Raw genomic sequence first — 5632 nt, 5'->3', positions numbered from 1 at the left:
AGACTATGGGGACTTTAGAAGTTGAACTGAATGCACTTTTGCATTATGATATGGCTACAAGACTCTGGGAGTTAGCTGTGGTGGTTTGAAAGAAAATGACCCCAAAGGGAGTGGCACTAGAGTGAAGTCTGGCCCTGATGGAGGAAGTGTGTCAATGTGGAGTATTGTGGAATAATCTTTTTGTACACTGTAAAGATTTGTCACTCAAATTGGTTTAATAAAAACCTGACTGGCCAGTAGCTAGGCAGGAAGTATAGGCTGGACAACCAAACTAAGAATGCTGGGATGAAGGGTGGAGTCAGAGGAGATGCCAGCAGATGCAGAGGAAGCAAGACTTGTAGAAAATGAGATAACAAGCCATGAGCCATATGAGAGAGTACATAAGAAATATGGGTTAATTTAAATGTAAGAGTTAGCTAGTAATGAGGCTGAGTTATTGTCTGATCATTTACAATTAATTTAAGACTCTGAGTAGTTATTTGGGAGCAGGCAGTTGGGAGAGGAAAACTCCACCTACAGTGGAGGTGAGCTTTGAGGTCTCCTAAGCTGAAGGTACTGCCCAGTGAGACAGTCCACTTCCTGTTGCCTTCTGATTAAGATGTAGCCAGCATCATGTCTGCCTACATATCATCATGCTCCCCACCATGATAATGGACTAAATCATTGAAACTGTACACTACCACCTCAATTAAATGTTTTCCTTAGTAAGAGTTGCTGTGGTCATGGTGACTCTTCACAGCAATAGAAACCCTAATTAAGACAGCCTCCACAGGATCATGTGTTTGAATAGTTGGTCCCCAGTTATTAGATTTGGAAAAAATTAGGAGGTATGGTCTTGTTGGAGGATGTATGCCACCTGGGGTGGGCTTTGAGATTTCAAAAGACTCCTGTGATCCCCAGTGCTCTTTCTCTGCCTTGTGTTTTCAGATCAAGATGTAAGCTCCCCACTCCTCCATCATGGACTCTAACCCTCTGGAACAGAAAAGTCTATTGTGGACCTATAGGCTGAATATGGATTCCCCAACATTGCAGAGGAATCTTGGGTGACTGTCCAGGCATCCAGCTGTCTCTGTCATTTTTATAGTTGTTTGCTCTGTATTTCCTATTTACTCAGGTAATATTTTATCCTCAGGTCTCTGATGGGGTTGAAGTCTAGATAGTTATATTTTACAATTTTTCTTGTCAATTCAGAAAAGAAACTCACAAAAGAGATATAAAGTTTATAAAGGTTGAGAGACATAAAAGGTTGTTTATCTAAGAAAATATTTTAAGGTCTAAAAAGATATTTTTAGGATGTTAACACAAATTATGATAGAAAGTGATTTAGGTACAAAACTTTGGACTCATCAAGATGGGATAGATAATGGAATACTTTCTCCAAAGTTGTCAAATGCAGGTGGACTGGACATCGTGAATACAATTCTTTCTCTATATAGTTTTACTATGTTAGAGTTAAAAACCTTTCCTTTTTATTTAGACAAAAGGGGGCATGTGAACCCTGAGTTTGCATGTGTGTTAATTAAATAAGATCAACCTTTGATCAGGAGGTAGAGCCAGCAACTGGTTGACAGGAAGTAATCATAGAGAGTCAGAGAGCATCTAGAAGACAGAGAGACATACAGGAAGTAGTAGGGAGGGACTTTGTGGTGGTCTTTTTTTTTTTGTTTGGTGGAGTGGAAGGAAGTTCTCTTTTGGAGATGCCAGTGAAGAGGGAAGGTCAGCTAGTTGCTCCTCAACCTCTGAGCTAGCAGGTTTTCACCCCAGCCTCTAATTCCTGAGTCTTATTGATAAATAGAACAATAAAGATTTAGTTAAAACTATATTTGGTGGCAGGGGAAGGAGGCAGATCTAGTAGGATATAAAAGTCCCACAGGGCCACTACTGGATAAGTGGGCTAGTTACCGCGGAGCCACAATTACCAAGTCCTGTAGTTACCTCTACAGGACTTGGGCAGCAGTAGATTCAGGTGCGGTCACTGTGTCAGAGACAGAACAACAGCAAGGACTCTGCTAACAGAGATGGAAGGAGAGTGAGGCCTGATTCCAAATGGAATAAATGGAGCAGTGCCCTCAGTGAAAGAGACCCCATCCAGCCAAGCTTCCGACTCCCAACCTCAGGCAAGGCCTGAGGGATTTTTCTGCTCCTAAAAAGCAACTGCAAATCAAAGCTGCAAAGTCAATATGATTCAAGGGTGCCAGAGTTTAGCCCAAGTTGATAGCAAAAACTGGAAATGTCATCCATGTGGTTCTGACTTTAGAATCATAAAGGATCATAAAGGGGTTGTGTGGAATCTTCCTCTGTGGTTAAGGAAAGCCTCTGAGGCCAGGCATGTGGCAGGGGAGTTCCTGCATGGAGACATGAGAAGCTGTGTGTGAAACTGTGAAAGTGAAGCTTGAATTTCATTGGAGCCCCAAGATGGTAGAGGTGCTAGAGATGTGGGATGTCTACAAGGGAGAGCGGGAAACAGGAAGTAGAATCAGCCCAAGCAGGAATATGTGCTGTAGTCAGCAAAATTGGAGAGTAGAGCCATTTAAACCCCTTGACACCAGACATGGAGCTACAGGACTTGAGGTTTGCTCTGATGGGTTTCTGTATCCCTCACCCCGCACAAAGTCTGACTATTTACTTGTTACTTTTTTCTTTTCCTTTTCTTTCTTTCTTCTAATTTTTCTTTATAAAGGGTCTCACTATATATATATCCTGGAACTCAATGTAGACCTGGCTGGCCTAGACCAGGCTGGCTTCAAACCTGAAGAGATCCGCCTGCCTCTGCCTTCTAGGTGCTGGGATTGAAGGGGTGCGCCACCATGCCCAGCATCTTGTTACTAGGCAAGACTTATTTTTGACTGGACTCAGAAGCAGAAGTTCTCAACAAGGACGGCCTACATCTTTTGGCAATCTGTTCCTGGTACTTTTCTTTGGCTCCATCCTCTAAGCCTGTAGCCTCCTCATTTTTCTTAGTGCGTTGTTTCTTCTGATCAATACATCTAAAGCTGTATTGCAGGACATTAGAGTTACAAGACACTGAATACTGGGTGTGTTGGTCCTGGGCTTTTTCTTTAAGGGCTTTCTGACAGGATGTTGGTAGACACATTATCTTTTTTTTTTTTTATACAGGGGAGAGCATGAACGCAGTCCCCCGCTACCACAAATGATGCAATCAAGTTTCCCACATTTGGGGAAATTGCAGGGGTCAGCACATCCGGAGTGCAATGGATAAACCTCGCCCTGGGAAAACCAACTTCGTGATCATGGTATCTCCCCTGCCAGGTAAGTATGGCACGTTATCTTCTTTAGAGATTAAAAATCTGTCAGATTCTGCCAGCTCTTTTGAGCCCCAGCCAACAAGGAATATCCTCTCTCTCTCTTTTACAATAACCAAGTTGAGAATACTTAGATTGGCAACCACAATTCAACCTGAATGTTACAGGTAGTCCACCAGAAATGGTCACTAAGCCATAGTTTCTAACCAATAGAAGGTCTCCATGTCAGCTGGTTTTAATCCCAAAGATGGGAGGAGAAAGACTACTAACCCAAATCATCATGGCCCAATTAATTAAAGCAAACAATTAAAACAAGTTTGTTTTTGTTTTTTGTTTTTGGATTTTTAAATTTTGTTTGTTTGTTTTTTCAAGACAGGGTTTCTCTGTGTAGCTTTGGAACCTGTCCTGGAACTTGCTTTGCAGATCAGGCTGGCCTTCCCAGCAGGTGGCTAGGAAGGAGATCAACTTCATCCGACACAGCCTACTGCAGGAGGTGCCACGTGGAGTGGGGGACACGACTGAACTTGGACTTTTAATTAAAGTGTTAAGACCATAGGGGATGTCTGAAGTTGGAGCAAATGCATTTTGCATTGTGATGTGGCCACAAGCCTATGGGAGCCAGGGAGTGAAATGTTTGAATGACAATGCCCGGCATGGACTCATGTGTTTGAATACTTGGTCCCTACTTGGTGGGACAGGGATGGATTAGGCCTTGCTGGACGGAGGTGGGGTGTCACTGGGGGTGTGCTTCAAGATGTCAAAAGACTCAGTGCATTCCCTTAGGGCTCTCTGTCTCCTACTTTTGGAGGAGAATGTAGATCTCAGCTACTGCTCCCCACTATGATGGCCATGGACTCTAACACTCTGCAATCATGAGCTACAAACCAAGTGTTTTCTTTTCTAAGTTGCCTTGGTCACAGTGTCTCTTTATGGCAATAGGAAAGTAAGACAGATACATATGGAGTTGGCAGCCTGGAGCTGGGCCACGGGATGTAACTGTCTAAGCATATAACTTGTTCTGATACTTACGTATTTAAAGATACTTTAGGATTGATGAAGGCTGGCCCAGTGCATCAGAGCACTTGCTATGCAGCAATGAGGACCTGAGTTTGAACCCCAACACCTACATAAAAAGTCAGGCATGATTGTATATGCTTGTAACTGAACCTTTGGGGGTGAAGACAGGAGGATGTCAAGAGCTCACTGGCCAGCCAGCCTACAGCAAATGGGAGCTTCTGCCTCAATGAGAGTCTCTCCTCAAGGCTATAAGGTGGAGAGAGACAAAGAAAAGCATCCAATGTCCTGCTCTGTTTTCTGCATGTACATGCATGCACGCACGCATGCACGTGCACACACACACACATACATGAGGACTTCAGAAAATTAGGCAATATAAGATACCCAAGTTAATTATATAAGATGTTGGACTGGTGCACTGAGATAAATAACAAAGCCAGTCTCAGGCAGGCTGTGGCTAGCTCCCAAGGAGAGAAGGGCGAACAGGCAACCTTCCCTTAGAGTGAGCCTCTCAACTTTCTGAGTAGTCACCCCTTTATGCACCCAACTCTAACAGACTGCATTGTGGGTAAGGACTCTACGGAGCGGTCTTAGCAGGCCAACAGCCCAGGCGACCCTGCACTGCCCTCTCTCAGGAAGGTGCCATCTCTTTTATTTCCTGACTGCTATAAATAAATGCTCAACTGTTTGTTCTACCTGTGCCCATGTGCCTCCTCCCGCCGGAGCCCAGCTCTGAGATGGCTGCTGTGGCTGCGAGACTGCTGCCTTGGTTGGAACCCGTGACAGTTAGGAGGGATCTCTTCTTGGTACAGAACAGAGAACTTATTTCATGAAACCATTGAACCTCCTAGAATATTGTAGTGTACATTACCTACATCACTCCTGCACAACCACATGCTCACCCAGACAAGACATTAACAATAATGTAGCTTTACCATCTAATCAACATCAGCTTCCATTTTGCTGGGACACATGATCTAGCAGGGCAGAGAGGCATTGAAGGGCATCATAGGCTGCTGGCTCGGGAGGGGCAGGGTTGGGGTATGTGGTGGTGATGGGCACACTCAAGACCTCACCTTGCTCCTGTAGGTGTGCCTCTCACTTTTCTCCCTCCTTGTCGGGACAACGACCTTTGAGGACAAGAACAGCATGTGAGTCAGTGCTATTCCTTAGGCCCAGTGAACTGGTAAATGAAGCACACTGATGAACAGGTCTATGGGAGTTGTCACGTGAGGGGCATCTCTGAGCTTTACTTTTCACAGCTTTTTTTTTTCTTTTCTTTTTTTGAGCTGAGGATCGAACCCAGGGCCTTGTGCTTGCTAGGCAAGAGCTCTACCACTGAGCTAAATCCC

The 5632-nt window shown here is 44.3% G+C and overlaps 1 non-coding gene across 1 annotated transcript; it reads right to left on the bottom strand.

Moving 5' to 3' along the window:
• Positions 1-3114: 3114 nt before the first annotated feature.
• Positions 3115-3278, bottom strand: LOC118594344. The gene has a single exon (XR_004946340.1). It is a non-coding gene; the product is annotated as a U1 spliceosomal RNA (small nuclear RNA).
• Between the last annotated feature and the right edge of the window lie 2354 nt (positions 3279-5632).

This window comes from Onychomys torridus, chromosome 12 (genome assembly GCF_903995425.1).
Source record: "Onychomys torridus chromosome 12, mOncTor1.1, whole genome shotgun sequence".
In the NCBI taxonomy this organism is placed as follows: domain Eukaryota; kingdom Metazoa; phylum Chordata; class Mammalia; order Rodentia; family Cricetidae; genus Onychomys; species Onychomys torridus.
This window is presented reverse-complemented; position numbering and strand designations above follow the sequence as displayed.